Here is a 23701-nt window from a genome sequence, read left to right on the forward strand (position 1 = left end):
GCCGCAGGACACCCGCAACCAGCCGCAGGACACCCGCAACCAGCCGCCGGACCCCTGCAACCAGCCGCAGGACCCCCGCAACCAGCCGCAGGACCCCGCAACCAGCCGCCGGACCCCCGCAACCAGGAGCAGGACCGAGCAACCAGGCACAAGATGCCACACACAGCCCCTTGACCCCCACAGCCAGCTGGCTCCTGCCCACGGGGCCCCACCTGCCAGACCCCGAGGTCCTTGCCTCTCCCCAGCCACAGTAGGCAGCCCGGGGAAGAAACCTCCTAGACCCTCCTGTGGGCAGCTGTTGTCACGTCTGCAGACCGGCTCCCAGGCCTCCCCTGGGGTATGCAGATGTTCCCACAGCTGTCTTACACCTGCACGTACATCACCCCCTGTTGCCGTGTGGGTACTCCCCGGTGGCACCGGTAGTGGACGATCTCCCTGAACAGCTTCCCCATGTCTGTCTTAACACGTCCTCCTTTCGGGCACTGGGTTGTTTTTGTTTGTGTGTTTTCCCCAGTGTCAGATACACGGCAGTGCCCTGGGTTCTTCAATCCTGCCGAACTCTCCCCCTTTATCTTCCTCAGAGACGTTCTAAGGAAATGATCAAAGCAAAGCCACACTCAGATCAGGCAAGACCGTTCCCCCGGCCCCTTCTGGCCGCGTCCCTCCCCACGTGATGACGAGTCCCCAAAGGAGCCTGCCCACTTCAAGTCCACAGCCCTTCTTCCAGGGACCTGGGACCCTCCCCCCAGGAGCCCCTGCCCCAGCGGCCCCCAGCTCATCTCCAGATGTGCGTTCTGGATCTCTCCTCCTGAGGTCCATTCTCACCAGCAGTAGGCACAGACGTGGACGTGAGGGGTGGCCGAGGCGCCCTGGGTCAGCGGACCGAGTCCGCACGTGGGAGCCGGGCTGCCCACACGCAGCCACACGAGGTCGCTCCCGATGCCAGGTGACCCAGGAGCCGGGGACAGGACGGGCCTGGGGGCCAGAGTCTGAGAACTTCACACTCGAGCCTGGCCTTCTAAGTGCTGTGCAAGTCTGTCAGGAGGGAGGGCGGAACACGTCTCATCTGACGGTTGGTAAGCCTGCTTCTGACTCTAAACTACGGAAGCACCTGGCGGGTGAGGCCCCATCTCACTTGGGACCCTGGGCGTCCTCGGGAGTCCTGGCTCGGAGCTCGTCACCGTGTTTGCTGGCTCTGGCCCTTCTGCACTGCCACGCTGCTCTTCCCGCAAAGCACACTGGGTTACGATCTGCGCATGTGCTGGGCAGCAGGGGTCCCAGGTGTCTATTCGGCAGGCGTGGGGCGATCCGCCAACACTGTTTTCCGCTGCGTTTCCCTCAGCACCTGCGAGAATAATAATAAAACCACCCTGCATCGAGCCCTTACTGTATGCCAGGCACTGTGATAAAACACTCTGCATTTTCTCATTTATTCCTCCCTGTGACCCTCTGAAGTAGGCACGTGTAGGGTCCCTGTTCTAGAGGCGAGGACAGTCAGAGGAACAATCAGTGCAGAAAACCTGCCTACACAGCTCCTTCTACCCCATTCGGACCCTCCTCTCTGCCTCTTGCTCTCTCCCCAGCCCCCACTCCCAACCCCTGAAACCTCCGCGGATGCGCCTGCCCTGGACGCGCCGTGTGGAGGGAACCGACGCCGTGTGCCGCCCCGCATCTGTTCTCTGTTGAAGCCTACCCACTCACACCCTGCTTTGGAGACCCCATCTGCGTTCCCAGTGACACCACTTTGCCCCCTGGGCCTTCTTGCTGACCAGGAGACACTGGGAGCGTGGGGGCTCATCGGCGGGAAAAGCGCATCTCCAGTCGGTATTGGGTTAATGGGCTTGTGGATGACACCAAAACAGACAAAAGCGTTTGTATGGTTTGCAGACACCGATGTAAAGTCACAAAGCGGGTCAAAGGGGGGAGGGCTACAGCCGCAGCTTCCGGGTCCCTTCGGACCGCGAGCACCAGGCCCAGGACTCCAGGAGCACTTCCCAAACACGAGGTTACACATCACGCTTCTGTGCAGCCCCCCTAGCGCCCCTCAGACACCCTCAGGGTCCTGCTGTGCGCGCACCGGTGTTCTGGTACCTTCCACACTCACCAGCCCGTCTCTTTCCTCGTCCTTCAGCCCCCAGACACTTTAACCTCTCTGCACAGCGGGGCCGTGGCCTGTGACCCGCACCAGGCGCACGCGGTCAGCTCCCATGGGGCAGGTGGAGGCTGCTCAGAGAACTTCCCCTGAGTAACAGCTGAGGGAGTGACACTGCGGCTCCGTGGGTCGGAGCCACGCCGTCTGGCCACGTGCGGCCGCTTAAGATTCACCAACGGTCCACGCAGTCAAAAACTCAGGGCCTGTGTCGCGCTGGCCGTGCTCGACGGCCACCACACCGGACAGCATACATCACGGGACATTTCCATCACCCCAGAGAGTGCCCTCAGACAGTTCTGATGCCAACTCCTCCCTTTACGGCTCGCGGCCGTGCTGTTAGGTGACTCCACGCCTCTCCCAGACAATCGGCCTCTCGTCGTTCCCGTTACTCCGTTCTTGTGATTTATGAAGGGAAAGTCCTGTGCGTCTCACGTGATAAATCGTCTTTATTTACGCAGGGCTGGGAAGGGGCCAAAAGCGAACGGTCAGCGAGCAGCGTGTGAGAACCACAAACGCCTGCCCGGAGGACGGGTGCTCCTGGAGCAAACGCGTTTCCTGCCGATTCCGGAACGCTCTTTGTTGGACCGCGTTTGCTCAGACCTTTGCGAGCGCGCTGCGTTTCTGTCCCTGGGGCTTGATGCTGAGCTCCGCTCCGCAGTCAGAGAGACTGAGAGATGTCTCCGCCTCCACCCCCCGAGCCGGGGAGGGCTGGGCTCTGACACTGCCCGACTCCCCCGCTTCCACTTTGGAAACGACAAGCCGTGGTTGTGTGTGTGCTCGGGCCACCCTTGGGGCAAATGACTGGCTCTCAGTAAACACTCCAGGCGGCCCGTGGCCTTCCGGACGGCAGCTTCTGCGAATGGAAGATTTCACGTGGGGAAAGATCTTGCAACTCCGCTCGAGAGCAGATACCGCGGAAGCCAAGAAGGGCCACAGTCTCAGGCTGGACAAGTGAAGAGGAACGGCCACCTCCTGAGAGCATCTCACTCTGCTTAGGCATCGGGAAGAGCACACAGTAGGCGTGGGGGGGGGCACGCTGGGGGGGCCCCGGGGGGGCTCCCGTCCTGAGGAAGGGGGCAACGACAGTGAGGAGCCATCGTCTCGGCTGCAGCCACCGCCTTCGAGGAGGCGTCTCCGGACAGAGGAATGAGGGCCCAAGACATCCCACCAAGCTGAGACGACGACCAGGAGGATCTCACCCAGTCAAGATGGGACGTGGCAGCAAAGGATTTCTCTAGCAGCAAAAACGTTGTCAGAGTGAGTACGTAAGAGTTTCTGACCTCTACGAGCTCACTATAAGGCAACCAGCACGACCGGAACATTAAAAGCAAGACTGTCGATGCTCACTAACGACGAGGGGTGAGGAGGAGTGGCTGACAGGGCCCTCTGTGCCTGGGCTCGTCAGCTGCACCCGCACCACACTGGACCCCAGGGCCGCCCTCCGGGGACCACCGGGAGACGGGGTCGGAGGACCGGGAGACGCGCGCCGGGCGTGTCGGGTCTGGAGAAGGAGTCTCAGGAGTACCGATGCATCTCTGCCAGTCTTTTAGGGTCCTTTCCAGAGGAGAGAGTAGATAAGCAATTCTATTTACACGGCTAATTGTTTGAAGGGTGCTGAGCAGAGAAAAGACACACTTCCACTCTTTTCTCAGCGCCCAGCGCGCCGTACCAGGGGCGGGGGGCGCGGGGGGCACTGCTTATTAAACATCAGGCTCAGGGGCGCGCAGCTTATGAGTGGCAGAGCTGGGACTCGAACCTGCACCTGCCTGGCGCCCGAGTCCCCTTCCTCCGGGAAGTCCCCCTGACTATGCCAGGAGCCCCCGACGGCTGACCTTTCCTGTCAGGTCGCCCCCTGTGAACTCTTCTCCTCACACCCCAAAGAACCCACACGGTCTCGACTTTCGTCCGCGCCCGCAACGCTAGCTGACCCCTGCCCAGCCCCCACGGCCACCTCTTCGCCCCCGCGTGACGCTGGGCTGCCCGTTCTGGCTCACGTTCCTGAGAACGACTGAGCGGATCAACCGGCCTGGCCCGAACACCCACCAGCCTCAGGGCGGGCTGGGGGCGCCCGGAAAACACCAATGTGAACCGAGAAGTACCCGGCAGTCATCATCGGATCGTTCAACAGCGTGCGCCACACTCGGGGGGGCCGGCACTCCGTCCCCGACTTCCTGGGAAAAACAGGTAAAGACCCCAACGAACGGCTTCGGGTGTGGTGGGTGCCACGGTGGAAGCAGGGGTGGGGGGCCGCGGGGTCTGTGGGCACGTCAAGGACGGCGTCCAGAGGAGCACGAGGGGCAGGCCACGTGGGGCAGACTCCCTTGGGACACGGAGCGTGCGGAACCCCGGGCACGGAGCCTGCAGTCCTCAGACGTGTCGACACGCGGGGCTGGCCGCTGCTGGTGGTGACGGCAAAGGTCAAACTGTCGGCCAACAAGGGGCGTGGGGAAGGAGAGGGGACGGACATTCAGCGTGGGGCTTGCGCTCGGGCTTGCTACTCATTACGCTTGCTCGTTGGAACAAGGGCACAGACGCTGTGGGGAGGGAACTGCGACGGTGCCTGTCGACCGGCCGTGGCCGGGACACCCTCTGATCCGGTGACCCTCCTCCAGGACCGTGTCCTACGAAGTGCCGGTCGCTCACCTCACTGCTCATGCCCTCGTTAATTTGTCTCTAACAGCAGAACACCGGAGACCATCTAATGCCTTCTGATAAGGGGTGACTCGACAAATTACCAACGATCCACACAATGGACCAGGACAGAGCGGGTAAGAAAGGAATGAATTAAATATACATGTATCAACGCGGAAAGATAACCACGATAGACTGAGGTTTCTTCAGTTGTAGTTTAGGATACATACAGGATCATCTCACTGCGTCCGTGTGTGTGCGTGTGTGTGTGTGTGTGTGTGTGTGTGTGTGTGTGTGCATGTGTGTTTGCCCAGGGAAAGGTCTGGAAGTGTAGGTCTGACTCCACATAAGGGTTCACTCTGCACCGGGAAGGGGAGTAGAGGAGAAACAGGAGATTTTCACTGTTTACTGCACTAGCTTCTGGATTGCTTAAAAGGTTTGCATCACACATGAAAAGCTCTGTAATTTAAACATTTTTGAATGATGGGGCGCCTGGGTGGGTCAGTCGGTTGAGTGTCCGTCGGCCCAGGTCATGAGTTCAGTTTGTGAGTTCGAGCCCCGTGTCAGGCTGTGTGCTGACAGCTCGGAGCCTGGAGCCTGCTTCCGATTCTGTGTCTCCCTCTCTCTCTCTGCCCTTCTTCCACTCGTGCTCTGTCTTTCTCTCTCTCTCTCAAAAATAAACAAACCTTAAAAATCTGTTTTAATTTTAAGGGGCTCCTGGGTGGCTCAGTCGGTTGAGTGTCCGTCGGCCCAGGTCATGATCTCGCAGTTCAGTTTGTGAGTTCGAGCCCCGCGTCAGGCTCTGTGCTGACAGCTCGGAGCCTTGAGCCTGCTTCGGATTCTGTGTCTCCTTCTCTCTCTGCCCCTTCCCCACTTGTCCGCACGCTCGCGCTCTCTCTCTCTCTCTCTCTCAAAAATAAATAAACATTAAAAATTTTTTTTAATTTGTCTTAATTTTTGAATGAAACGATTACCAAGAAGACATTGGCCTATAATTAGATGAAGTAAAATCTAATTAAATACCTGCTCCACTCCTTCTCCACAGGGTCCCCAACCAAAGGGACACATGTGCAGGCAGGAGCCACAGCAGGTGAGGCCACGCTCTGGTACCTCCCGCTGCTGGCCTGCAGTGAGTGGTGAGTGGGCCAAAGTCTGAGGTTTTAGGCCCCAAGATCCCCACCCTGAGAGATCTGATTGTCCTACTTAGGAACCGCGTCTGATCCCTTTCCCGGCCCGGGTCCATGTCACCGACTGTGTTCAAGCACACACACACACTCACATGTACGCACATGCACACACACCCATCCACGTGCACACACGTGTGCATGCACACGCACACGCACACGTCCCACGTGCTGAGCAGGAGTCTCCCTGTGTCTCTGGCCCGTATCATTCTTGGGGCCCTGCTTCCCCCTTCTGACGCCGCACACGGACCCCTATCGGCATCGGCGTCTAGAACCCCAGCATTACTGAAACGTGCAAAGGACACGGGCGCTCACGCTATGCCAAGCACACGCCTCGTGACCCGCCCGGCACCGGTCACTACCTGTCTCCACCCCGTAAGAAGTGCCCAGGCATCTCCCGACAACACCGCATCTTCGGCTTCCTCCCGCAAGCACACGGGCCTCCTTAGCGTGGGCCTGGGACTCCTTCAGCCCCGCCTGTGTAGGAGGGCCCTGTCTGCACGGGTCTCCTTACTGGAGCTCTCGGGGCTAAATGGGAGGGGTCAGTGGAAGCACACTTGGGACCAATTAGGAAATGTCCACATTAGTCTTCGTGTCTCTGCTTCATTCGCTCTTAACTCTCCTGTGTCAACACCTCCTGTCCGTGTCACGGCCTCTCTCTAGATCCGTCTCTGCCCTGGAACTGTTTTTAGCGAATAATTCAGCAGGACCCTTCAAAGCACACAAAGAAGAAAGGCCTGAAAACCACCAGTGACTTAAGTCACATAGCTCGTTAGAACTTCGGCCTAGTTCCAAAGTCAGCCCGGCTGACGGGAGCTCGAAGCCTCACTGAGTATTTATTTGTTCACGACGCTGACCCCGCCCTCCCCGTGCACGGGCTCTCAGAAGCTTGGGCTGCAGCTCTCAGAATTCACACCCTTCTAGAGCCACCTCTGCAGCGAACTGGCGGGCCTGAAATGCGGCCAAAGGGGGACATGACTGCAAGGGCTTCTGAGCAGCCCGAACGAAACACGGTTCACCCACAGGAGCATTTTCCTCACCCAGATTCAAAGGCCAGCCTCTCGGTCCACCTCACCCAGAGCCCCTGTGCTCTTACTCAACGTGCAGCTCTAACACAATCAGAGGGAGGGTTTCTGAACTCACAGCAGATCAGAAGGAACAAACTAGAAGCGGACGGAGGAATGTGCCAACAGCACAGGCTGGAAAGTGGCACCCAACATGCCGGAAAGTCCCGACGGGAAAGATCGTGAACGAGGAGTCAGTGTGAAATCTGGGCCATCACGTCACAAGACAAATAGCCTTGCATCCCTCAAGGTCTTGAGGGCTCATTACAAGACCATACCATGGGTCCATCCGGTCTTTTACCAAGTCCCTCCTCTACGTCAGGCTCTTTGCGAGAACATTAGTTAGCCATTGCTTTGGCCACTAGTTGCAGGGACCCCAAACAAAAGCGGTTGAACCAAGCCTGGCAGGACGGGGGGGGCGGGGGGGCAGTTTCTTCAACATAACAGGAAACCTGGAGGTAGGGAGTCCAAGACTGGGGTGGCTCTTGATCTCATCAGTAACCTTCTATCTTTCTTGTTCACCATTCTTAGCACGTGGCTTCCAGCCTCAAAGTCACCTCGTGATCACAAGATGGCTGCTGCAATTCCAGTCATCACATCCAAATTCCAGTCAGCAGGGAGGGGAAAGGGAAGTGTTGGGGACAGGGAGGCATACTTCCCATCTGAATTGACCTCTCTGAAACAGCTCTCATGGAAGGTTTACCTAATCTTGCTCATATCTCACTGACTGTTCCAATGTGCAAGGAGAAGGGGGAAAGGAAGGGTTCCAGGAAAGCCCCCAACGGCGCGGAGGTTCTGGGAGAAAGGAAGAAAACGAGAAAGAGGTGTCAGCAAGACAATCCTGACGGCCGGGCCCCACGGCTGATGTGGGGAGTCAGACACAACTCTGCCTTCAAGGAGCTCAGCCTTCAGGGAGAATCATTTCCTTCCAAAATGGTTAAAATAATAATTATGTCCTGAGACACAGACTTTCATCTCGATGAACAGACTCCGTAATTTAGGGCAACACTTTCCCAGAAGATTCTAGACTGCGGAGAATCTTGCTGAGTTTGTTTGTTGGTTTGCATTCCATAAGAATTACATTTCTGTCCACGAAGTCCGCTTGGGCCCTGCTCCCATCCGCCAGCATTTATATTCCTCACAGGTCCGTGGCAAGACACGAGAGAGGTTGCCGCCCACGGCAAATGCCCACGGAGTGTCTCGGGCAGGAGGCGCAGGAGGCGTTGTCCCGTCTGTCCTCGCCCGTCGCCCTCAGGCCCGTCCCAGTAGAATCCAGGCTGCGGGTACCACGGCCGTGGCTCTTCCTCCGTGGCACCTGTGTTAAGGGAGGAATCTGCCCCAAGACAGGAGATCACGCATTACGTGGCTGCAACTGCACACACGGGAGGGGACGCACTTTTCTATCCTGTTCTGAGCAAATCTGACGTTTTCTTCGCTCAAGTGAATGTGGTAAAGTCTGATGGTTTTCTGCCTCAGGGGAGCGGGTGGATTTTCAGCTGGTTTCTTCCATCTGTATGCCGGCCAGCGATGGGGATTTACCCCGAGTCCGCCAGGAAAGGAGGAGAGCCGCTCAGACTCCTCGCCGAGCCCGACCCGCGGGGCCAGCGGGCACCCACTGTGGCACCTTTCACCTCTGCTGCTCGCGGGCCCTGCCTGTGCTCGCGCTGCTGTGTGGGGCCAGCCTGCAGGCTCGGGGACGGGTGGGAGGGTCAGGGCGCGGGTGGCCCCGAGAGGGGGTGGAGCCCCCCACACGGCCTCGGGGAGCACGAGCAGGGTCCAACCAGGGGCCCAGCCACCGCGTGCCCGGCCCCATGGTCACCCACCCAGCCGAGAACATCCCTTCTGCTGGCGTTCACCAGGCACGAGGACCTGTCCATTCAAGTCCCTGCCCTCATGGAGGGGAGAAGTACAAAGTCCCAGGGGGGCGGAGGGGGAGCTCCAGGAGAAGCCCCTAGCAGGGGTGATGGGAAGGGAGGTTTTTCTGGAAGAGCGTCGCCGGAGCAGAGCTCCAGGGGAGGGTCAGGGTGGGCAGAGCAGGGAGCGAGGCTGGCGGGGGCCCCCTGAGCCCCCCCCCGAGCCCCTGAGCGAGGCTGGCGGGGGCCCCCTGAGCTCCCCCGAGCCCCTGAGCGAGGCTGGCGGGGGCAGGTGCGAGGTGAGGCCGGGGAAGGCGGCAGCCAGGGTGACGGGGCTGCCCTGCAAGGGGGTGGGCCACAGACGAGGACGGGCAGGGGTCTACGTGGCCGGGTGGAGGGTGGCTTGGCGAGGGCACGGTGGGCACTGGCCCCGTGGCGGGGACACAGGCTGCCGGAGATACGAACTCCCGCCGGGGAGGGTGGGACAGGAGGACAGCCTACTTCCGGGACTGGGTGGGCTCATCCCAGTCTCGTCCCGCTGGGAGGAGGGCAAGTTCAGAGTCTGACCGCGGGTGAGGTCCGGAGGATGAGCCACGGAACCTCCCCCGACCGGCTCCGGGGCACGAGGGCCCGGCGGCGCCCACGGCAGGTGCCGCCTCTCCTGCTGCGCCCGCAGGCCTGCCCCGGGGATGGTACGTGGGAGCGTCCCCTGGAGAGCAGGACGTGCCTCCAGAGGGGACATTTTGACGGAGGCCCGTCACCACTGGCAGCGGGGACACGTCACGTGCACACACGTGTGTTTTCAGAGCAGCCTGACGGGCACGGGGCAGGGGCAGTCGGCTCCCTGTGACCCGCAGGGCATCGGGGGGTCACACGTGGCCAGTGGCTTTGCTCCCGCCGAGCCGGCCAGTTAGGGGCAGACACGGAACCGCGCTCTAGGTCTTCTGGTTCCTGCGCCGGGACCCGTGGTTACAGGGGGGCAGGTGAAGGCTCTGACCCCAGCCCCACGGCTCACCGACCTCCCCGAGCCCCTGCTCGGTGGTCTGTGGACGGAGGAGCGTGATGTCACCTGCTCGCGGGGACGCGGGGACGAGGCTCCAGTGGGGTCACACAAACCCGCGGCGTACTTGACACGGTGCCCGGCACGCGGAGCCACACCGCCACCGTGGGCACTCGGTAGGGCGACCGCGGGCCCATCCCGTGGCGAGTGTGAGCGCGGGACGTGGGGCCCGGACGTCAGGGAGCCGGTCCGCGGAACGTGGACTTCCACGGGGTGGTTTTCTTCACCCCAGCATCCAAAGACCCGAGATCATCCTCCCTCCCGAGCTCAACACGAGCGAGGGTCTGGCCCCCAACTGGGGCCGCGGAAGCGTTTAACGCCCACCCTCCTGGTGGGCTCAGCGACGCGAGGCCCACACTCCCCGGCCCCGGGAGTCAGGCCCGGGAGTGGGGCCCACGCTGCCCTCTGCAGAGCCAGCGCTAAGGCGAGCGGAAGATCTGACTCAGCTCAGCCTCCCCATCCGTGTCCTCGGTCACATGTTTGTGGTCGGGACCACAGGCCCCAGTGACAATGACGTTTAGCCGTGAGCAACACAGCAGACAACCCCTCCGTTCCCTTTCTGGTGGGGTCCCGTAGGATTTCTTGAAATCCTGTTCATGTGGTTGTCATGCAGTTCAAACGCAGACTTCTCTTTGAAAAACAAACAAACAAAAAAACCTGCCACAATTCAAAGTGAACTCTGTTTCTATAAAAAGGAAAAAAAAATAGTACTTTTTCAAAAAACCATAGCCCAAACTGGAACATTTAAATATGAGGCCGATATATAAATATGCACGCCCTCTCATAAAAATAGAGCAGTGAGGCTTGTGTCTTTTCCCACTGCTGAATGTCACTGAAACCCCCCCTGCCCAAAGCCATCCTGTGGTGAGTAACCTCGACTCGACACGGGTCACACCTCCCCCTGGCCGCTGCGGACAATTTTCCACGGTGGGGGGTGGGGGGAGCGGAGCTCAGAGCTGCCCGTGGGGCCACGGCTGGCTGCTGGGGTGTTACCCCCAAGGGCGTGTTTCCGTTACCTGCTGGGGAGGGGCACTGCCGACAGCCCAAACCGAGCCGGAGGCCGGGCGGTGTCCTGGCGGGGACGGGCTGAGGGGCCACGGCCGCGTTCCTTCGGGGGGCAGCGCAGTGCGGGGGGCTGCTCCAGGTGGGGGCTAAGGAGGCACCCCCCCCCCACACTTGCAAGGAAGCGGCCGCACCCCGCAAGGGAAGGCTCAGACTCCGGTCCTCTGCCGACTTCCCCTGTCCAAGTCCCTGTGCAGTGACGAGGAGGAGTGAATGACTCCTGCTCAGAGCCACCGGCGGCCACGGGAGAGGGCTGGACCTGCTCTGGGCCCCGGGCAGCTGAGGCACGTTTCGCTGTGAAAACAGAGAGCTGAGAACAGGGCCAGGGATGAAAAAAAGCGAAGGGAGCAGCTCGCCCCACGAGGAAAGTGAGGAAACACGCAGGGCGCGGACGCGGGATTGTCAAAGGGCCGGGAGACCGACCGAGAGTCCCCGTAGCTGGAGCGCCAACAACCTGAGCCACAAAGTCAGTGAAGCGGTATCGATTAGACGCCGAGGCGTAAAATAAATACCGCTGAGCCCACCCTGCTATAAATAAGTGATGGGATAAAGCAATACATGAGAGAAGGGACAACTGTCCCACGCGGAAGGACCGCAAACGCTTCGTGTGCGTTCCCTGCCCTCAGGCAGGTGGACAGGACCCTCGGCCCCAGGCCCCTGATGGCGGCTGCGTGCTCCCCCCTCAAACACCACGGCGGGCGGAGGGGCAGGAAGGAGCGACCTCCCAGGGCAGCCTGACAGCTCTCCTCGGCCAGGTGGCCCGGCCGGGGTCGGCAGCCCGTGTGCCACTAACGCCGATGGCATCTGAAGACGGTGCGACGGTGCCCGTGACCTTCCCCGCAGAGCCCGGAGCCCTGGTCTGATGGTGCATAATACGTCCGGTAGATTCCGACAGAGGGGCATATGCTGCAAAAGAGTGGACCCGCCGAGCTCACCAAAAACAAGGAGAGTCCGGGGAAGTGTCGCCACCAGGAGGAGCCTGAGGAGACCCGAGGACTAAGGACTGTAATGTGGTGTCCTGGATGGGGTTCTGGAGCAGAGAAGAGACGCTAGGGGAAACCCTGCCCGTAAACTTGGACTTTAGTCAACAATAACGTGCCAGAATTGTTCCACGAATTCTAACAGATGTACCGCGATGGTGAGGCAAGCCGGTGATGATCAGAAGGGACAGTCTGTGGGGCAGCAGGGGAGTGCCCGGGAGCTCTCCGTTCTATTCACTCACTTCTGTAAATATAAAACCATTCCGTTAAAAAAAAAATACAGTCCATTAATTTAACAAGGAAGGTGGAGGAGGAGGACGGAAGAGAATTCTTGGGGCGCCTGGGGGCTCAGTTAAGTGTCTGACTTCGGCTCAGGTCATGATCTCACAGTTCGTGGGTTCGACCCCGTGTCGGGCTCTGTGCTGACCGCTCAGAGCCTGGAGCCTGTTTCAGATTCTGTGTCTCCCTCTCTCTCTGACCCTCCCCAGCTCACGATATGTCTCTCTCTCTCTCTCTCTCTCTCTCTTAAAAATAAATAAACATTTAAAAAAACAAAAACAAAGAAGAGAGAGTCCTTAGTGCCTCCATGAAGGGTTGGCCTGAGGGAGGCCACGGTCAGCACACAAGGTGGGGGGGACCCCGCTGGGGGCAATGAGGCACCCTCACGCTCCGAGGCTTGTGGAAGCGAGCAAACTCCCGGGGGGAGTCCAGGAGAGGAGCCCACGCAGCGACCCACGTGCACACCGTGTCGGTGCCCCTCGTGCACGACGTCAACCTGCGAGATGGGGAATTCCTGGCTCGTTAAACTTGACTCTGTAAAGGAAGACGATTTCTTTGCCTTTTATAAGCACAGTGGCCTCCTGAGGAAGAGGCAGCCAGCCCTGTAAGACCCTCTGTTCTCCGGCCACTTCTATGGCTGCAGATACGCAGGGGCGGCGTTGAGAAGGGGTGACTGGGAGAGAGAGGGGAGACAGTCAGCAAAGTGGCTGAGGCTGAGGGCTGCGTGGGCGGAAGCGCCGAAGGGCCGGGGACAGCCCTCCTGGCAGGTTGGCCCACGGGAACGTCACGGGGGAGGCTGTAAGTTGTCCGCGCGTGGCCCCCTGCAGGAACCGCTGGGTGGCCCACGGCTCCCCGAAGAAGCTCTGCTAATACGCGGTGGCCCGGGACGTCCTGGGCCGCGCCACCGGCAGACAAACCAGGCTACGTGTGTGCCTGGGGATCACTCTGGTGGGGATATGGGAGCACCTGCGGGGCACAGAGCGGGAGACGGAGCTTCGGTCGGCGTGGGCGGCTGGCTGTGGGGAGGGAGGCCCCCTCGGGGTCCCGGGCACCTGGGGAGCGTGGAGACTTCCACGTGTCCTTCCTGGAGGGTCTGCGTGGAACAGGTGTGGGAGCCTGCATGTCCTAGGGGATGCCAGGGGCCAGGAGAGGCTCGCACAGGTGACCGGGTCCCTGCGACCAGCGGGGACCAGGTGCACCAGGTCTGAGGAAGCACGCCCAGGGTCCCCCCCCTGGGGAAGACAGGTGCCTGGAGCTCACGGACACTCGAGTTCTCGACACAGGGCCTAGGCCCTCAGCACAGCTGGTTCCTCCCACAGGACAGCCGGCCCACGGGGCCACGCCGTGCCCTCCATCCAGGGGTGCGTGGGCCCTGCTGCGGACAGTCGTGTCTCCTGGGTGACCACGAGCACAGCAGCCGCTCATGAGCACCCTCGGAAAACAGCTGTTTGTCTCCTTTCAGGCGGGTACTCGGGCCTGGAAATCAGTGCGCAGGTCCGCGGAGCGTGTGCGTGCTGGCGGGCGAGTGGCCCGCAGAGGAGGCAGCCACAGCCCTACGTGCGGTCTCCGCCCCGCCCGCACCTCCCTGCCTGGCTCAGAACGGCCCGCACAGGCCAGGCTTTCACGGAGAGCTGGCGGGGGTGGGAGACGCAGGGCCGCACATCCACCGATGCTCCCACGGAGGGAGACTCATCTGGCGGTGGGGTGAAGGCCGGCAGGGGGGCTCTGGGGAGGAGGGGGTCGTGGAGCCTCCCGGCTGGGCTCCAGGGTTTGGAGGCAGGACAAGGAGGCTGAGGAGGCTCGGGGCCACCCGGGTAGGGAGGGAAGGAAAGAGGGCAGGGCTTAGGGGAGAGGGTCCCCGGGGGGCTGAGAAAGGGGGCATCTGGGGCGCTCGGAGCCAAGGACAATCCAGGTGTGGTCTCGCCAGCCCCGGACACGCCCCGTGGGCCAGTATCTGGGTCGCGCTGACGCTCAGGCCCCGTCTCCTCTCCAGTGGGACACTCTCCGGCTCCCTCTCATGGCTGCACGGGACGCCTGGCCGGGACCTGGTTCTGGGAGCCACACGGCTGTCAGCAGTCTCTCCTGTCAGAGGTCTCTCCTGTCAGAGGTCTCTCCTGAACCCTAATTCTGTCATCCCATATCTCACCTGGCCCTCAGGGAAACCGACAGTCAAAGCGAACCCTACGATAACCCTTCAAGAAGTGCCCCAACTTCCAACTCCCAAGCAAGGAGGGGCCCTGGGCTCCCACGTTGGCTGCTGGTGAGCACTGGCCCCCTGTCCCCTGCTCCTCGCGGTTCTCAGCAAGGCCACTTACAGCCCCTGTCCAGACCGTCACCTGCACGCACAGCGGCCGTCCCCGCCCCCCACCCGGAGGGTCCACCAACCTGCACGCACAGTGCCCCTCCCAGCCCCCGACCCAGAGAGTCCCCACCAGCCCAATAACTCCGCCTCATTACTCTTCCCAGGCCCAGGGTTCAGGCCACTTCCCTGCCTTCCCCATCCTGAAAACACAAAACCCTGACGGATCATCAGAAATTGACGGCTAGGGTTTTGCCGGCCACCGTCCCCGCCCCCCAAAACCCAACCACTCACATTTGGATTTGAGTTAGCAATGAGGAAAGCTCAGGCAGGAAGGATACAATTGCTAGTCTCTGGCTCCGATATATTCTACACAATAAGTAACACGTAAGGTGTAACGATGTTAACGTGTATGTAGCACAGAACGCATAATATATGGTGTCTGACAGGTAACATACAGTATGTTATGTTTCTCAACAAAGGGTCATGGCTATTAGTATTATTGCTATTACTGTAATTCAAATTATCAAATACATTATACCACCTGTCTTCGCAATCAGTTGTCCTAGAACAAGAGGAATCGCACCTTGCCGTCCGGTCTACTACCGGGCGCTGCTGGGAAAGACGTTCCGCACGCGGATCAGCGAGTCCCGGCCAACCGAGGCGTGCCTGGTCACTGCCCAGCCCAGCCCTCGCTCCCTCAGTAGGAGGGATGTGCGGGCACTGAAGCCACAGCCCACAGGCCCGGTCCGGCTGGACGTCCCGGTCTCACGCCCCGACACGCCCCTGGAGCTCCACGGGTCCTAGAATTCCTCCAACGCTGTGGAGTGTGGGCACTGGGCACCACCAATTTCCTTAGATTTCAAGGGAAAACATCGAGACGTTCTCAGAAGCAAAAAAAAAAAAAGGGTGGGGAGGGTTAGAGACGACCCCAATCCTGAGGTTAGAAAAAGTACAGAGGAGGGGCGCCTGGGTGGCGCAGTCGGTTAAGCGTCCGACTTCAGCCAGGTCACGATCTCGCGGTCCGTGAGTTCGAGCCCCGCGTCGGGCTCTGGGCTGGTGGCTCGGAGCCTGGAGCCTGTTTCAGATTCTGTGTCTCCCTCTCTCTCTCTGCCCTTCCGCCACATACGCTCTGTCTGCCTCTCAAAAATAAATAAACATTAAAAAAGAGAGGGGCGCCTGGGTGGCTCAGTCGGTTAAGCGTCCGACTTCGGCTCAGGTCATGATCTCACGGTCCGTGAGTTCGAGCCCCGCATCGGGCGCTGTGCTGACGGCTCGGAGCCTGGAGCCTGTTTCCGATTCTGTGTCTCCCTCTCTCTCTGCCCCTCCCCCGTTCATGCTCTGTCTTTCTCTGTCCCAAAAATAAATAAACGTTGAAAAAAAAATTTTTTTTTTAAAAAAAGAAAAAGTACAGAGGAGATGAGAACATAGGGATAAAATTCTGACCGCTGAGTGTCCATCAGTCCCGGCGAGGGGGTGGGGGCGCAGAAGTGCCCGTGGAAGCCAGTGCCCACACTGCCAGGAGCCCCCGCATCCCTTCCCGCACACCACTCTGAGCCCGGAGCCTCGGGTCTCTCCTCCCCCAGGACCCAGATGTCCACATGGATGGAACAGTGGACACTGCGTGTTAGTGCCGGGAACGGCTAGGGGAAAGTGTCCCCATTTCCCCAAAACCCAGGGAAAGGGAGCCCAGCAGACGGGTACCCCACCCAGCCATCAATCAGCCCTCGTGGAGGCCGATCCGGCCCGGGGAGGGGCTGCAGGGACCCTGTGGAGCCCGGCCACTGACCTTGACTCAGAAAGGAAATGGGGGCCCAGAGCTGAGGGCGGCGGGCACATCTCAGCCCCAGGAGCCTCAACTCGCACGCGCTGTGTGGAGACCACCGACGTCCGTAAACACACTTGAACAGCACGACGTTGAAGGAAGGGCACTCTAGTGCCCAGACGTGTCCTGTGTTACTCCACCAGTCCCCTGACACCACAACTTGGGGGGGGGGGGGGTTCGCTCATTTCTCACCACCACATACAGTGCTGCCCAGAGCCTAGCAAAAACATCTTTGCCCATCTTTACTTCCTTGGGACGGACTCCAAACGGAAACACCGGACAGGCACGCGGATCGCGTGAGATGTCAAAGCCTGCCGGACTGCTACGTTCCTTTCCAGAAAGGGGGCATCTTCCAATCCCACCGGCAACAGGGAATGCCTGCTTCTCCCCACTCTCATCAAATGCGGTTTCTCATTCCAGCATGCTTCCAGGGTCTTGCCAAGGTCAGTAACGCACATACCCTTTGATACTCTAACCCCACTTTTCAGAAATTACCCGAAGGAAACATTCACACACGGGTGTGCCCGTATGAACACAGACCCACGACGGAACGTGTGAGTGACAAGCAGAGTGTACCGTAGGGTCCCTTGAGCTGTTGGCTACGTGGTTCCCCCGCCCCCCGCCCTGTCGGCCTGCGCCCGTCCCTGCCGAGGACAGCCTTAGTCCTCAGACCATTGCCAGTATCCCGAGAATCCTAATGTTCTTCCCCACCCTCCAAACACCAGTGTCTCCCCGGAAGGCACCGGTGTTCCCTGGCCACGTCTGCTTTCCTGGGACAACCACCCTCAGAGCTTTGACTCTCCCTTCCCTGAGCTGGGCAGTCAGACCTGATCCCCAGCAAGTGGATCCTTCTTAAAAGTTTCTTTTTTTTTTTTTTTTTTTTGAGAGAGAGAGAGAGAGAGAGCGTGCAAGCAGGGGAGGGGCAGAGGGGCAGAGAGAGAATCCCAAGCAGGCTCAACGGTCAGCACAGAGCCCAACATGGGGCTTGAACTCATGACCCTGGGACCATGACCTGAGCTGAAATCAGGAGTCGGACGCTCAACCGACTGAGCCACCCAGGTGCCCCCTTAAAAGCAACTTCTAACAGCTCACACCATGGCTCTAAGTCAGTAGAGCTTTCGAAGTCACCTCCAGGCAGCAGGGCTCTGGGCTCTCCGGCCCGTTCACCCTCCCCCCCTCCAGCCCTCCTGCCTCCGTCCCCGAGACCCGCATCTCACGAGGGGGCATCCAGCCTGCAGACGAACCGCACCTGTGAACAGCCTCTGCCCCCCTCCTCCCCACCCAGACCCTGCCGCCCCCCTCCATCTGGGGAGAGACCTGGAATATTCAGAGAACGTGAGGATCTGAGGGATAGAGGGGAGGCGCCATGCATACAAGTCCATGTCTAGGGGGGCACCTGACCCTCCTTTCCAGAAATGATCTTCGTCCACTCAGCCCAGTTTCACATTCGTTTCCTTATTCTGTCCGATATTCCCACAAGTAGGAACCCATGTAGATGGGCCCCAGAAGTGCTACTTACTCCCCGGGGATAAGGTGCCCGAGAATGAAACCCCTAGTTCAACCGGCTTTCTCTGCTGCAAGCCCTCAGCTGCCGTCACATGGACTGAGGGCCGGGGAGGGCGCGTGTGGGATGTGACAGGGACAAGGGCCACCGTGTGTGGTCAGGGAGGCCCAGGCGGTCATGGGGGGTTAATGGTAAGCCTCTGGGACCGAGGGCAGGGGCCCCAGAAAGAAAGAAGCACACAGGGAGGGGGTCAAGACCCGTTCTGCTTACATCAACACTTGACTTTGTGGGTCACATATGAACCCAGGATGGAAAAGGGGACTCTCCTCGTGTTCCTCTTCTTTCTCTCCTCCCGGCCCCCGACCCCACGTCTGCCTTCCCCCAGCTCTACTGAGGTATAACTGACACACAACGCCGTGTGAGTTGAAGGGGTGCGATATGAGGACTCGATAATACACGTGTGTTATAAAATCTTTGCCACAAAAGGGGTAGTTAGTCTCACCTCAAATGATCTCCATTCTGTTGTGGTGGTGAGAACATTTCAAATCTACCCTCTTAGCCACTTTCGAGCGCACAACACAGTAGTGTTCGCCCCCGTCACCATGCTGTGCATCACCTCCCCGGAACTTTACTCATCTGACACTGGAAGCCCGTACCCTTTGACCCACGTCTTCTTATCTGCCCCCCGCCCCCAGCAGTGACCAATGATGAGTCCACTCCCTGCTTCGGGGAGGTCAGCACCTCTAGCTTCCACACACACATTCAATCCTACGGGATCTGTCTTTGTCTGCCTCATTCCCGGAAACTCAATGCCCTTGAAGTCCATCCACGTCGACAAATGGCAGGATCTCCTCCTTGATGACACACAATAATAGGTAACGTATCTCGCGTTTCTTCGCCCATCCACTCCTGGGTGCGCATTTAGGGTCCTTCCCTATCTTGTCTCCATAGCTCGGCTACTGTAAACAGAGCTGCGACGGACATGGGGGTGCACATATTCTCTGCAATTAGTGATGTCATTTTCTTCAAGTAAATACCCAGAAGTGTGGCTGATGGATCATGAGGGAAGTTCTGTTTTTAATTTCTTGAGGCACCTGCATCCTGTGCTCCAGGGCGGCCGCCCCGGTTCGCATTCCCACCCACAGCCAGGAGGCTCCCCTTTCTCCGCGTCCTCGCGTCCTCACCGGCACTTGCTGTCTCTTGTTTGGATTCTACCTTCCTAAGGGGTACAGGGTGACACCCCATTGTGGTTTCGATTTGCATTTCTCTGACTGGTGTTGTCGAGCACCTTTTCAGGCTTTTGGTGATCATTTGCATACTTTCTTTGGGAAAAGGTCTGTTCAGATCCTTTGCCCATTTTGAAGTCCGATTTTTATCTTTCCGCGATGGAGCTGTAGGAGTTCCTCATATATTCTGGAAATCAACCTCCGATCAGATAGATGGTTTGCACACACTGTGTCCTGTTTGGTAGGCTGCCCTTTCGTTTCGTTCACGGTTTCCTTTGCTGTGTAGAAACTTTCTAGTCTCACGAAGCAGCACTTACTCGGTTTTGCTTTTGTTTCACGTGCTTTCTGTGCCCTTTCCAAACCATCCTGGCCAAGACCAGGGTCAAGGAGCTTTCTTCCTATGTCTTCTTCTAGGAGTTTTACACTTTTGAGTCCTACATTTAACCCCTTAATCCATTTCAGGTTAATTTTTTGTGAGTGATATAGGACACCATGGTAACAGAACGAAAGATAAAGATCACACAATCATCTCAGTTGAAGCAGAAACAGCATTTGGCGAGACTGAACGTCCTTTCAGGATAAAAACTCTCAACAAAGTGGGTAGAGAAAGGACGCACCGGAGATCAGAGAGGAAGAAGGAAAGTCATCTGTTTGCCGATGACGTGATCTTACGTGAGGAAAATCCTGAAGACTCTACCCGGTGACCGTCAGGACGGATAAATGCGGCGAAGCTGCGAGGGCACGACATCCACACACAACAATCAGCTGTGTTTCTACCCACCAACAGTGAACTACCCGAAAAAGAAATAAAGAAACCAATGCCCTTTACGATAGCACCAAAAACGATAACATCCTTAGGAACAAATTTAACCAAAAAGTGAGAGATCTCGGGGCCCCTGGGTGCCTCAGTCGGCTTAGCGTCAGACTCTTCGTTTCGGTCCAGGTCGTGATCTCACGGTTTCATGGGTTCAGGCTCTGAGTCAGGCTCTGTGTTGATAGGGTGGAGCCTGCTTGGGATTCTCTCTCTCTCTCTCTCTCTCTCTCTCTCCCTCCCTCCCCCCCTCTCTCCTCTCTCTGCCCCTCCCTCATTGCACTGTCTCTGTCTCTATCAAAATAAATAAACTTTAAAAACAAAAGTTAGAGATCTCTACACTGACCTCCGTAAGACAGTGATGAAAAAAACTGACAAAGACACAAATGGAAAGATAGCCAATCTACACGGACTGGAAGAGTTAATATTGTTAGAATGTCCATCCTACCCGATGTCACCTATAGACCCGATGCATCTCGATCAAAATTCCAGGGGCGTCGGGGTGGCTCAGTCGGTCGAGCCTCCAACTTCAGCTCAGGTCATGATCTCGCAGTTTGTGAGTTCGAGCCCCGCGTCGGGCTCTGTGCTGACGGCTTGCTCAGGGCCTGGAGCCTGCTCGGGATTCTGTCTCCCTCTCTCTCTGCCCCCGTCCCGCTCACACTCTGTCTCTGTCTCTCTCAAACATAAATAAACATTAAAAAAATTTTGTTTTTAAATTCCAATGGCATTTTCCACAGAAATAGAACAAACAATCCTAAAACCTCTGTGGAACCACAGAAGACCCAGGAAGCGTCACAAGCAGTCTTGAGAAGGTACCAAGCATCACACTTCCTGATTTCAAAATATATTACAAAGCTCTGGTAATCGAAATGGTAAGAACCTGGCACAGAAACAGACACCTGGACCAGGGGACAGGATGGGGGGCCCGGAAAGAAACTTGTGCCTGAGTGGCCACCTGATGCTTGTCAAGGGAGCCAAGAATATTCGGGGGGAACAGACAGTCTCTTCGATAACTGGCGCTGGGAACCTGGTTATTTGCAGGCAAAAGAACGAGGCTGGACTCCAGTCCAGCTGGGTCTGAGAGAGACTGGTGGGGGGTGGGGAGGCAGCCCTCGCCCTCAGGGCTAGTGCGGTGGCCAGGGAACTCTCTTGAGATAAGCAGAGGGAGTCCCCAGCCCACGACGAAGTGCTCTTTTCTCAAGTGGGGCGGGAGTGAGGGTTACGCCATGCTTTTCATGCCTGGGATAGTTAAGCTATAGATTTAAAAAAAAAATTAAAAAAGTTTTTTTTAATGTTTGTATTTGAAGGAGAGAGAGAGAGAGAGCGTGAGCAGGAGAGGGGCAGAGAGAGAGAGAGAGAGAGCGAGGAAACACAGAATCCAAAGCAGGCTCCTGTCAGCACAGAGCCCGACGCGGGGCTCGAACCCACAAACTGTGAGATCATGACCTGAGCCAAAATCGGATGCTCAACTGAGCCACCCAGGGCCCCCCAGGTCATCATCACTACAAGCACTTGGTTCTTTCCTCACTGGCACAAAACGGGCTGGAGTCATTTGAATTCGGCTGTAAGAATGCGTTTCTGGAAGGGGAATGGGGAACCTTTTAGAACAGTGACCCCACTTAGTTTCAGAAGAGGAACCCGAGGTGCCAAGTTGAAACAATCTTCCACGGCCGCGCAGCTAATGACACACACAAAGCCCAGACCGCGCCCCGAGCCTGCCCGACCCGAGTCGGAGGCCCTGGCGCAACTGTGGCCTGTCGCGACCTCAGCACCACCCTGACCACGGGGGTCCCGTGGCCCTGCTGTCGCTGTCCTCAGGTGTAGCCTCGGACCAGAAAGGCCGACTGACCCGGAAGCTAAGGCAACTAGGCTTGCGGGGTCCCCCACGGCTCTGCACCGTGGATGTGAAAATTTGTGTTTTCTTGGGGGACCCCTCAAGCATGAGCCGCAGACCCCACTAAGCTCCGTCTGCCTCTGCTGACCAGTAACCACGTGCAGGAGCTGAATCTCGGAAGTTCCAAAAGCGTCTCCGACCGACTCTCACGAATCCCCACACGCGACTGTCTTTGGGACGAGGTACCGAGGAGCCTGGGCAAATCCAGACAGGGCTGTGGACACCGAGGGAGCAGCTCAGTGACCCCCGTGCCCGGGAGCAGCCGGTCCGCACACCCACCCTAAATCCCTTCCCTCCAACTGGGGCGGGTAGGGACTGTTTCCCGTCTTCATCCAGGACTGCCCATGGACTCGGAACCCCATCTGCACGACCCGTGCCCCTGAGGACCTTCTCCATCCCAGCCGTGCGCTCACGGGACCAGAAGCTTCAGAGGAGGCAAGCAGGCCACGGACAGAGGGCCAGGGGGCTGGGAGGGACAGAGAGGAAGAGACGAGGGTACGTCTAAAGAGCTGGAGCTCAAGAGATCACCGCAGGTTGTGGGCACCAGGACTAAGGGGGTGTGACCGAAGCGTGACCTGAAAATAAGGCGGGAAAACTGAGTGGTCTGGGGAAATACTCAGGAACAGAGCAGACAAGACGTGGTGGGTACGCTGCACGGGTGTGGAAGCGAGTGAGGATGGAGGGATCACTTGGGTGGAGGGTGGTAGCCTGCACCCAGGTGGGAAAGGCCAGAGGAGGACCCAGCTTGGGGTGGGGGTGGGGGTGCCGGGTCAGCTGGGGACACTCTGACCCGTGGGCCTTCCGGTAGGTACTGGGATGAACTGCCCGCTGGCTGAGGGACCCAGAGCAGTGACGGGCTGCGCACAGCAGCCATGGTAGGAAGCCCCTTCAAGGCCCCCCGAAGAGCTCCCACAAGGGACCCTTGGGAGAAGCAGCCAGAAGGTTCCCGACCCCGGAGACCAGAGTGGAGGGTGACCGGGGCAGCGGAGGGAGATGTCCCCTCCTCCCTCAGGCTGAGGCCAGACCAGCGTTGGGGCAAGAGGATGAGCTCTCAGGGGGACAGGGGACAGACGGTGTAACCTGTGCCAGAGCCCTTTAAAAATTACAGTGACTGTGGAGCTTATAGATGTTTATGAGATACCATCGAGGACCTGAAGAGAACGCACGCGGCTGCGACTGGGGGGTTTTCTTTCTAAGGCAGTTCCAGCGACGCCCCCAGAGTTGAGACTGCTCGGTGAACCAGCTAAACGCAGTTTTACACGCTTGCTGCGGACGATGTTAAAAAACACGTGTCTGCAGAGAGACGGAAATAAACGCCGAGCACGATCCCACCACCAAGGAAAAAGTATTATTGCCGCTTGTGTGAGTAACGTTGCCGTTGCTAATGTGCCTCTTGTCACCGTTAGTCCTGCCGTCGCTTCAAACTTGCAGAGACGTCCCAACCACGGTACGAGGGGCTCCCCAGGCACCTCACCCGGACCTACTCTCCCTCTCCTCTGTCTCCCTATGAATGGAGACAGACCCACAGATATTGTTGCTGTTACGTTAAATATATTCCGTGTGGTTGCGGAATGACGATTCTAACAACATACTACTCTAACATAGACAGATATTTATTTTCTGGACCGTTCGCGATTAAGCGGGAGGCCCCTAATCTCCTGAATGTTTCAGGGTCTGTTTCCCAAGAATAAGGTAGTTCTCTTAGGTAACCATAGTGCCAACATCGACACCGATCTCTCGATATCTAGCCCACAGTCCATATTCAGACGACGTCAATTGTCCTAAAACTGTTCTCCACAGTAACTTGTTTTGCTGACTCAGCAGCCAGGCCAGCGGTCAGTGATTTCATAGGTGTCCCGCAGCTGGCGGGGGGGGGG

At 58.4% G+C, this 23701-nt stretch overlaps 1 long non-coding RNA gene across 3 annotated transcripts in view; it reads right to left on the minus strand.

Annotated features, from left to right (window-relative positions):
• LOC121042304 (uncharacterized) overlaps positions 1–23701 on the minus strand; it is a 30974-nt gene that overhangs the window by 2707 nt on the left and 4566 nt on the right. The window contains exons 3-4 of one of the 3 annotated variants that reach the window (XR_005796096.1): positions 1136–1345; positions 379–588 (exon numbers count right to left, since the gene is read on the minus strand). The exons of 1 other annotated variant lie outside the window; for it this stretch is intronic. This is a non-coding gene — a long non-coding RNA (uncharacterized LOC121042304). Of the gene's footprint in view, positions 1–378; positions 1346–23701 lie in introns of all 3 variants that reach the window. One more of the 3 variants, XR_005796095.1, reaches the window with a different exon arrangement.

This window comes from Herpailurus yagouaroundi, unplaced genomic scaffold, assembly GCF_014898765.1.
Source record: "Herpailurus yagouaroundi ecotype Mexico unplaced genomic scaffold, PumYag 185, whole genome shotgun sequence".
NCBI classification, from domain to species: Eukaryota; Metazoa; Chordata; class Mammalia; order Carnivora; family Felidae; genus Herpailurus; species Herpailurus yagouaroundi.